This window comes from Sceloporus occidentalis, unplaced genomic scaffold (genome assembly GCF_023333645.1).
Source record: "Sceloporus occidentalis isolate IW3139 unplaced genomic scaffold, rSceOcc1.0.p SCAF_53, whole genome shotgun sequence".
Taxonomy (NCBI): Eukaryota; Metazoa; Chordata; class Lepidosauria; order Squamata; family Phrynosomatidae; genus Sceloporus; species Sceloporus occidentalis.
This window is the reverse complement of record NW_028317033.1, coordinates 1,945,489-1,957,258: the sequence shown is the minus strand read 5'-3', so window position 1 is coordinate 1,957,258 and position 11,770 is coordinate 1,945,489.

Here is an 11,770-nt window from a genome sequence, read left to right as displayed (position 1 = left end):
ATCATTAAAGTGAATCGGATCATTTCGATTCGTTCACTGAAATGATCCGATTCATGATCCGGATCTTCGGATCACTCAGTGTGTCTGCACGGAGTTACTGTTTTCCAGTAACTCCGTGCAGGCACACTAACGATTGGCCCCGCCCCTTTCATTATGAATCCTCCCCCCTGCCTCCAGTGATGTCAATGAAGGCAGAGAGTCGTTCCAAGATTCGGATCTTACAGGGATCCGAATCTTACAGTGATCCGGATCACTGTAAGATCCGGATCATTGTAAGATCCGGATCATTGTAAGATCCGGATCATTGTAAGATCCGGATCTTTGAACGACTCTCTGCCTTCATTGGCATTGTAATCATTCAGAGAATGTCACCATACTGTTATAAATAATACATTCATAATCACTGCCCCCAGGATTTACATTCCCCTTTACCTGCAACTGCACCTTAAGCTAACTTTATTAAATTAATTAAATTAACCCTCACCATTAAATTAACCCTAAACACCCCATCAACCATGACTGCCCTAAAATTAACCCTTAACACCCCATCAACCATGACTGCCCCTAAAATTAACCCTTAACACCCTATTAACCATAACTGCCCCCAAATTAACCCTAAACACCCCATTAAGCATAACTGCCCCTAAATTAACCCTAAACACCCCGTTAAGCATAACTGCCCCCAAATTAACCCTAAACACCCCATTAAGCATAACTGCCCCAAATAAACACTAAAGACCCCATTAAGCATAACTGCCCCCAAATTAACACTAAAGACCCCTTTAAGCATAACTGCCCCCAAATTAACACTAAAGACCCCATTAAGCATAACTGCCCCCAAATTAACCCTAAACACCCCATTAAGCATAACTGCCCCCAAATTAACCCTAAACACCTCATTAAGCATAAATGCCCCTAAATTAACACTAAAAACCCCATTAAGCATAACTGCCCCCAAATTAACCCTAAACACCTCATTAAGCATAACTGCCCCTAAATTAACACTAAAGACCCATTAAGCATAACTGCCCCCAAATTAACCCTAAACACCTCATTAAGCATAACTGCCCCTAAATTAACACTAAAGACCCCATTAAGCATAACTGCCCCTAAATTATCCTTAAACACCCCATTAAGCATAACTGCCCCCAAATTAACACTAAAGACCCCATCAACCATACCAATTTATTAGGTAATTTATCTGGAGTACATGCAATTAATTTAGGGGCAGTTATGGTTAATGGAGTATTTAGGGTTAATTTCAGGGGCCGTTGTGGTTAATGGGGTCTTTAGGGTTAATTTCAGGGGCCGTTATGGTTAATGGGATCTTTACGGTTAATTTCAGGGGCAGTTATGGTTCATGGGGTATAAGGGTTAATTTTATGCTGATGATTGAGGGTTAATTTAATTAATTTAATAAAGTTAACTGTAGGTGCAGTTATAGGTAAAGGGGGGCAAACTCAGGGGAATCTAAATCCTGGGGGCAGTGTGAACATTATTAATGTATTTATTTATAAAAGTATGGTATCAGTGATTTTCTCTGAATGATTCGAATCTCTGTAAGATTCGGATCCTTGTAAGATCCGGATCCCTGTAAGATTCGAATCATTCGACTCTTCGGTTCATTCGACTCTTCGGTTCATTCGACTCTTCGGTTCATTCGACTCTTCGGTTCATTCGACTCTTCGGATCATTCGACTCTTTGAACGAATCTCTGACTCTATGAGTCATCGTTCCTGTGAGAATTAATGAGCTGTAACCTGACCCCAGAGTGCTCTGCAGATGACTCACAGCTCTAGGATCAGGTTACAGCTGCATGATGATTCACAGACTGAACCGCTACAAACGAATCGTTCAGTCTAGTGAACCGACTCATCCGGATCACTAAAAAGAACCGGATCAAATGAACGATTCGTTCATGATCCGGACATCACTAGACCAAATGTCCTAACTGATTTGCCATGTGCTCTGCAGAGAAGAATCTCCATTAATGTTTGAGACTATTTTAAGGTCTTGTATAGAGAGGCTTTGCCCATTGGATCTCTGCATCAGAACACCATTTCACTTCATTGGCATACACTTGGTTGTCAATCATGCCTTCCTTTTTACATAAGGACACTTCTGATCTCATATTGCAAAATACAGGGAAGTTAATGACATCAGCAGGAATAAACAAAAACATTAACACTGTTTAACCCCTTAAGGACCGGGCTTGTTTTTTCTTTTTGTACCCTGTGGGACCGAGGCTGTTTTAATACTTTTGTGGTGCTTGTGTTCAGCTGTAATTTTCTCCTCACCCATTTAGTGTACCCATATATTGTTTTTTTCAGGACAAGATGGGCTTTCTTCAGATACCATTATTTTGATCGTATCATCTTATTTACTATAAAAAAAAATAAAAAAAACATGGTGAAAAATTGAAAAAAAACACATTTTATGACTTTTATTTGAAAAATCTTTTACTCACCTAAAAAAGCAAGTAAAAAAACTAGCTAAATAGATTCTACTACTTGTCCTGAGTTTAGAAATACCCAATGTTTTTATGTTTTTTTGCTGTTTTTTGTAAGTTATAAGTACAATAAGTACAAGCAGCGTTTTATGATTTCCAAACCTTTTTTTAACAAATCTGGTCAGTCTGCCTCCATCTCCTCTTTGGAACATCTTTGAAGCCGGTTAACTCAATTTAACCCATTCAAACCATATATTTTTGAAAACTAGACACCCCAGGGTATTTCAAATGCTGTTATTTTAACCCTTTCCATGCAACAGTTATACAACCACACTTTGTCAAACTTTGTAATAGTAATTTTTTTATTTTTTTTTTCCACACAAATTGTACTTTAGTTATAGATATACAGGTTCTGGTATATGTCACTGTCAAACAACACCCCACTATGTGTTCAGGAACATCTCCTGAGTGCAGTGATACCCAACATGCATGGGTTTGTCGTGTTGTTTGAGATTTAAAATGCCACATTTGGGAAGTGCGCTTTTTTTCTCCATTTTGGTCAGTCTGTACCTATGCCCTATCTTTGAGCTTGGCCACTCCAATTTACCCCATCAGCTATTTTTTTTTATATTAGACACCCCTTGGGTATTTGAAGTGCTTTTATTTTAACTCTTTGTTGCGATTTTTGAGAAATTTTAGCACTTGCTCCAAATAATAAACTTTAATTTTTTTTATACTTTTTTTTATATTTTTTTTACACATTTTGCTGGTACTGGATGGTTCATCTAGTGACATCACTGCATAATTATTTTTAAATGTTAGCACATTTTTTTTTATTTTTTTATTATTTTTTTGAATATTTTACTAATCACATTGTGATTAGAAAGCTGGGCTCCATTGACTAGCATGGTTGAATGCAGTACCTGTATTCAACCTGTAAGTGGAGCCAGAGTTCTCTAGAGGGTCTGGAGACCATCTAGCGAACTCTTTCATCTTTATTGTTTTTTTTTCCCGGGCCGCCGCCATCTTGCTGATGGCGAAGATCACCGGCAGCTGCGGCTGTGACCGCTCTCCAGAGCCCGTGCCACCCTTGCCCCTCAAGTAGCCTACCTGTCGCCACCCCTGCCTCTTAAGTAGTCTTCCCCTAAACACTCTTTAAATTCACTCACTCGCAAATTCAAATGATATGATGAAGATATACAGTAAATAGAAACATACGTTTATTTTGAAGTAGGGATATCTCTCTGTACAAAGTTTGTTGGCTAAGGCTTTCAGTATGCTATGCACGTATCCTTACTTTTTTATGATGTAATTGTCATGAACGCACTCTACTCCAAGCGTGCGTGTGACTTGGTTCTGGTGGTAAAAGGGTTAAAATTCATGTCTGCCCTAGACAATCAAATAGTGCTTGTCATGCCTTTCAGCAAGTTTTTATGTTATGTTGTCATGCTGATTTACTGAGTTGCATTGTCCTTAGAGGTGCATTTAATATCTTTACCTAGTGACATTTTGCATACCACAGCCTGGTAGTTTCAGACTAGCTGGATAGACAAATTGTTACTTGTGAGCCACTGTAGCTACCCATCATCCTAGTGGGCCAGGAAATGAGGCCACATGAAAAGTGTCAGCAGCCATCTTACCTTGCAGATGCTAAGAGAATTAAGCGACCTGCTGATGGAACTCCAAGTTGCCAAAGCAGAAGGAGACTTGCAGGGCCTTGCATTTCTAGACACAGCCCGTGGTGTCAACCCCATAGTGAGAAAACTACCTTACAGCCTACAAGAAAAATCGGTTACCCAAGGATCTAACTACAAGCAAAGGCACAATGTCTTATTCCCACCATTCTCCTTCTTTGTGGACTTTGTGCGCCAACAAGCAAAAACTAGGAATGATCCCAGTTTTGACTTCTCATCATTTGACACTGCTTACCCAGGAACAAGTAAGCCTGCCTCAACCCGCATTTTCAAGGGCATATCTGTTGCAGTACACAAAACAAGTGTATCTCCCACAGACCCTTCGAGTAAAGCTTACAGCACTGCAGAGACTGAAAAGACTTCAACAATGGACCCAGGCAGAGAGTGCCCTCTACACAAAAAACCTCACATGTTGCTGAAATGCAGAGGTTTCAGAGAAAAGGCTCTCCTGGAAGAAAACAGTATTTACTACAGGTGCTGTGCATCAACTTCTCATTTCGCAAAGAACTGCAAAGCGAGCATCAACTGCTCAGAATGTGACAGCAAGGAGCATAATGCCGCTCTACACCTAGCTCCAGCTCCATGGACCCTCACACCCTCAGACCAGGTTGAAGAGCACGGCGGGGAGAAGGGAGACATAGTAACTCCCGTAGTGACAACCCAGTGCACCCGAGTTTGCGGAGATAGCCTCCGTGGCAAATCTTGCTCCAGGAACTTTCTGAGATTTTGCTGGTTCAGAGATCATGACCCCGCTAAGGACATTATAGAATACCGCATGAAGGTATATGTTTTTGGCAATAGCCCATCCCCTGCTGTCGCTACCTATGGACTCAGGCGGCCCGCTCGAGAAGGCGAAAAGTAATATGGGCAGGATGTCAGACAGTTTGTTGAAAGAGACTTTAACATAGATGACGGCTTTAAGTCACTTCCATCACCTGAGGCTGCAATAAGCCTATTTAAAAGGACTCAAAGTATGCTTGCCTGTTTAAACCTCAGGCTCCATAAAATAGCTTCAAACAGCAAAGTTGTTATGGAGGCCTTCCCCCCTCAAGATCATGCCTGTGATTTGAAAGATCTAGACTTGGTAACAGACTCTCTACCTGTGCAGCGCAGCCTAGGACTCAATTTTGACCGCAAGTCACCTTCACCTTTCAAGTTGACCAAGAGCCAAGGCCTTTCAGACGACGAGGCATTTTATCCACCATAAATAGCCTGTATGATCCACTCGGATTTGCAGCACCGGTGACCATCCAGGGTAAGACTCTGCTCAGAGAACTCACCTCCGCCACATGCGATTGGGACTCTCCACTTCCCCCTGAGAAAGAGACATTATGGGTAACATGGAGAGACTCTTTAAAAGTACTATCCAATCTACACATACATAGATCAAATGCTCACACTCCCCATGCAGAAGTTCAGTCCAAAAACCTATCTATATTTTGCAATGCTTCAGGAAAGGCAATAGCTGCAGTTGCCTATCTCAAGACAATAGATGTTTTATGGAACAAGTGGAGGAAACAGTACCTTTCCACCCTACAGACAAGAAACAAATGGCAAGATAGCAAACCCAACTCGGAACCCGGCACCGTTGTTCTTATGAAGGACTCTCAGTCGAGTAGGAACGAATGGCTTTTAGGGTTGGTTACCCAAGTGTTCCCAAGCGCAGATGGGAAAGTCAAGAAAGTGGAGGTCAAGGTCACCAGACACGATGGGACTAAACCTTTCCTCAGACCTGTCTCGGAGTTGACTTTGCTATTCTCCCCAGAAGCAGGGCCGGCCCTACAATGGAGCTGATTGGGGCAATTGCCCCAGGCGGCACTTTTGAAGGGGCGGCACTTTGCCACCCCAAGCGCTTTTTTTTTTTGAAGCGGAGGAGAGAGAGGGACGCGAGTGGTTTTCGCTTACCCGCTCAGTGCCCCTCTCTCTCCTCTGCGAGCCCTCTAGCTCGGTCTCGGTGCCGGCTTGTAATGCTGAACGCCGGACGTGACGTCAATTTCCGGCGCTCAGCATTACAAGCCAGCACCGTGGCAGACTCGCCGCAGTACTGTTTAAAGGTAAGACAAAGGGGGGGATAGGGTAAATAATGGCATCGGTGAAGTTTAAAATGCCACCCCCCCCCCCCGGCGTCGGCAAGGGGGGGGGGGCGTCATTTTAAACTTCGCCCCAGGCGGCATTAAGTCTTGGGCCGGCCCTGCCCAGAAGGACCATTATAGATGGTATCTGTAGGATACCAGGCGGGGAGTGTGATGCCTTTCAGCAAGTTTTTATGTTATGTTATCATGCTCATTTACTGAGTTGCATTGTCTTTAGAGGTGCATTTAATATCTTTACCTAGTGACCTTTTGCATACCACAGCCTGATAGTTTCAGACTAGCTGGATAGACAAATTGTTACTTGTGAGCCACTGTAGCTACCCATCATCCTAGTGGACCAGGAAATGAGGTCACAGGAAAAGTGTCAGCAGCCATCTTACCTTGCAACAGTTTAATAGTTACAGTACAGCACCAGAGTCATCCAGCTCCATCCTGGTTATCAGCCTATCCATAGCATCGCTGGTAGGTTCAATCCTCTTTCCCTAGTTAGACTAGAGTGTTAGGATTGTATACTTTATGTACTGTATATATTCATTGAATGTTATTTTCTTGTTCCCAGTTTTACTCTAACTTCCCTACAATAAAAATTAAAATGTGAGAAGAGTTTAGCTGCCTGTCTAATTATACCTCAACCACGTGTAAGGATGACAGAACAGGGCCAAAAATATCCACCCTTAATACCACCCTTAATTAACTATAATGATATACTGTATTGGCTCGATTATAGGCCGCACCCCATTATAGGCCGCACCTGCATTTACCGGGCGTCCGGCGATACGATTTACGAATTCCTAATTCAAATTGCGAATTAGACTAAAAACACACACAATATACTTTAACACGATAATTATGTGATTTCAAATTACTAATAAAATGGTCTAATCAGGTAACATGAGTCTTTACCAGATAAAGGCAGAACTTAATAAAGGAATATTTATTATGAACAAAAAATAGTCACAGTGCATACAAAAAAAGATGCTAAACAGATTATTTACATCAAACAAATAAAATAAAAAGGAGAAATTACAGAAAACCTAACTACTCACTTGAATGGTAAAGTAACAGTTTTTCTGTCCGTAAGGCTCCGGCAAAATTAGATCTCGGCCCCTAGTAAGCACACTGACCAATAAGCGGAGGGAAAGTGTACCATAAGTGACCTCCCCCTTGTGTTGCATAAACACAGGCCCGGACTGGCCATCGGGCACACCGGGCATTTTCATGGTGGGCCGGAAGGCCCAGGCCGGATTGACATAGGGGCTGATGGAGCTGCAGCTCCAGGCACCTACCTTAAAATAGGCTCAGTTAGGACTGGACTGACTGGGCCTATGCGGCCGCGCACCCCTAAGGCCGGCCCTGGTGGGGGCTGCCCGGCCTCCTAGAGTGGCGGACCCGGTCACAGTTGCTGCTTACTCCGGCAACAAGGTAAGTAGGGTAAGGGAGGGGGTGCGGGGAGAGGGGTTACATAGAAAGGGGTAGATAGAGGGGATAGATAGTGAGAGGGGGTACATAGTGATAAGGGGGAACATAGAAGGGGCAGATAAGAAGGGGATGGGGAGAGGGGGTAGTGTGAATGCGTACAAGAATGAATGAATAAATGTGTGGATGAATTGTGTGAATGCGTATGAGAATTAATGAATTCATGTGTGGATAAATTGCTTGAATGATTTGTGAGACTGCATTAATGAATATGTGTTATTGATTTGTGTGAATGAGTAAGTGTTTGTGTCTATCATGAATGTTTAAGTGATTTGGGGAAATGCAAAGATGGTACATGAAGGGTGGGCTTTAAAAATAAATAAATGAAAATGGGCTGCTCAGTCTTAAATGCCCGGGCCTATTTTTTGTCCCAGTCCGGGCCTGTATAAACATATGAGTCAAAATAACTTATTTTCATTTTATCATCTCTCCTGTGCTCGCCACAGCAATAATTCATGCATTTATGAATTTCTTGTAAATTATGAAGTCAATAGATATGTCACACTTGCTACTTATGACTGAATACCACGGACTTCACAATTCTTCCAAACAGTTTACGTTGCACCACCATAATTGTATTCTTTTCGTAGGGTGCGCTTTCCCCGTTCTAGATATGCACAAAAGGAGGTATGATTATGAATCTATGGGTTATTATTGACGTATGTGTTGGATATGACCTGGATATGAAATGGTTTTCCTGACTGCTAGTGGTCACTTAGCATATCAAAGAATCCGGTATCTATGAGAAGGTACAGGCATATGGTGGCATATGGTGGTCTACATTTGAACCTAGACATAGCGGCAGCTCCTCTAACATTTCACACCTATACAATCGGATTAACCCCTCTCATGCTGAAATTGGCCATACCATCTCTACCGAGTAGCAAGTCCGTGTATGCACTACACAAGTTGGCATGACAGTAATCATCGCAAGGACTTTGCTTGTGGTTCATAATTTGCACATGTACATTTCTGTTGCATGTAGAGCATTTGCATATCTTGTAGTAACCATTGCTCTGGTTATACGTGGGTGTCTCTTTAGGAATATATGTGATTGCATCTCTTGCTACATGTGTGTAAGAGGTATTTCTGATATGACACATACCTTCCAAGTGTCTCAGTTGTTGCAGGACAGTCCCACTTTTCTGTGCAGTGAGGGCCATGAGCCAGTTAGAGGGGTTCTTTGATCTCCCCGGACTGACCAAGGGAGCTATACAATTAAAGGAGGTCTGTGCCATTGCTGCCCCCATGAGGCCACCCTACGACATTCTTCAGCTGAGGAAAGGGGGGAGCAGGTGGCCATACCTCCAATCATGCATTGTGTTATGTGACCTCACTACAATCTCGTATCGAGGTGGGCTCAGCCCTGTTCCACGAGTTTGGATTGACCTGGGCGGAGGGCACTGGTCTTTAGCATATGAAATACCTTGGACATGAACGGGTTAGTCACTCCCTTTGCTAGTCACTTCTTAGTAAGTAAATAAATCAAGTCGTTCCCACAGACAAATTTATTTGCACTTTAAACACTAAGGGTTTCACACCCATAAACAAAATACCTCAATAACCACATACATGTGGAACTTTTGTGTGACCTGTTAAAATCAGTAAAATGTAATCTTAAAGCAATAAAATGAGAGTTAGAAGAGCATGAACAATGGTTGATTTTTATGCTTCAAATTAATTCTCACAGATTGCTAATAGTGTTTTTCATTTATACTGATGTGGCCAAAACAGGCAATTTTCACCCCAACATCAAGCTCGGCCAAATTGTGCAAAAAACAAAGCATACCAATATATATTTGGGTTAGAACACACTTAATACAAACTATCAAGTCCTTTCCAGAACACATTTATCAAAACCTGCTGTACAGACACCCAGAAAAGGAGCAATAAAAGGATCCAGTCTTGGGGCAAATATTGTCTAGACTGCATGTTATTCTATGCACCATACTCACTCGATCTGTTGTCTATATAAACATAAAAACAGAACATGTCACCTCATATATGCCGCTGTTGGCCACATTTATGACATTTGACCGCCACTTTGTCATCCCTAGTTTGGGGATTTTTTTTTCTTTTTTCCTAACAAAAATGTTAAATTCCAGCACATTTAAAGAACAAAAATATATGACTGGAGATTGTATGAATGAGGATATCCGTCCTTGAATATGAATTTTTGGGTTGGGTAGGATCCTTGATGTGCTGCCGCTTAATGGTCTGTTTACAAGCAAGATGTCTAATCTCCCTACGTGCTCATCTACACTGAGGAGGAGTATGTCTTTCTTCCCTTTCTCCATGTCTTTTCTCTTCCTCCCCCGCGGTGTGCATGGCTTCAGTGCTGAGCCTTTGCCCTCACTTGGCACCTAAGAAAGTTAACTGAAAACCAGTAAGTTTGGTTTGCTGGTGAGCACAGCTAGTATATCTATTGTCTTTTCAGTCCTCACAAGTAAAACATATTTCTGTTTGTTGTTATATTTGCTTTATTGTACTTCTTTGCTTAAAAATAAACACGCGCTTGCCTTTGTAAACTGAACACTTGGTTTATGGGCACTCTTGAACAGGGGACTATCTGGATACCAGGCAATCCTATTACTAGGGCCTGGCATTTGTGCTTAGAGGGCTTGTGTAGAAATGTAACCCTGCCTAGCATGGTTATCCGGGTAGTAGTAGGAAGGTGTAGCCGTGATTTTATTAGCTGGTCTGATGATGATGTCCATGTTTGGGAACTATGTACGACCTGGAATATCAGAGTCCACCGTGATTTGACGTCTCAGTTTTAATAGCAGATCATGGACCCATTGGCAGCATGTATAAAGTATATTATTATTTATTGTACCCCAACCATAAGCCTTTTTAACTGACTGAAACCTATTTCCCAGAAATAAAATTAAAACCGATTTGGAGAATCCGGCAAAGTTTTCCAATTTGTGCGTGTTTACTGCTGGAAATTGACTATTTCTGCCAGCTCAAAAAAACTCACAGTTTTAGTCAATAAACATTAAACACCAATATATTATTGAGAGTTTGAACAACAGGTGTTAACAGGAGTTATTGATGTCCATGTTTAATGTGTAACTTCCTAACCAATACTGCAGCAGATGGAATATGTATTAAAGAAAATATTATCTAATGGGAAGAAAAGGTAATCTAGATACTGACCAGACAAAAACAATAGTGGATATGAATTTTAAATATATATAACGTATATAAAAAGAACAAAGAGAATGCCACCTGTACAGCAGGGCACATTAAGGAACACTTTGTTGATTCATAGGAGGAGTCAACTTTTTAAATGTTTATAAGAAGCTTCATATTGTGATTGTCCTAACACAGAAGCTCACAAGTGAATCCCGGTAAAAATGTAAGTTATCCAATTCTTCCAACAGCAATGACAAGTAAGGTAGATAGACAGAATTTATCTCGCTTTACTTTATCCGTATTTGTTCTTCTTTTTTTAACCTCCTGCATTTTCTCTTATCTTTAACCCTTCCCTCTATGGGAAGTTGAGTACAATCAAATTTACGAGGACAAGGGAAAAATGCATGACAAAGCAGAAAGTGCCATATTTTCCCTCATTTAATAGTAAATTTGGTAATGTTTACTTGGCTTTATATTTTTTTGTTAATATGCATCTAATTATTCTAAAATGCTACTTAGTTCAATTTTGTGTTTCAATCACTTTTTTCTAGACATTATGACCTGGTATCAAATGATAGTAAGTAAAATATATAAATAAGTCCATCAAACTACTACTGTTAAGTAAAGTAAGTACTGATTATTTAGATTACTGACCCAGTTTAAAAGGTGAAAAATAACACGTACTATGTTTTAACAATTTAAAGGGACTACCATTTATTTTGAAGATCATTGACTCAACTGGGCTCGCTTCACAGATTGCTTTAGCTATTTTGGTGAAAGATACAATGAGAATTACCGTATTTGCTCAATTATAAGATGAGGTTTTTTCCAGAGCAAATGCTCTGAAAAATACCCCTCGTCTTATAATCGGGGTCGTCTTGTAATCAGACCTCAAATAGGTCTGACTATGAGACGACTAA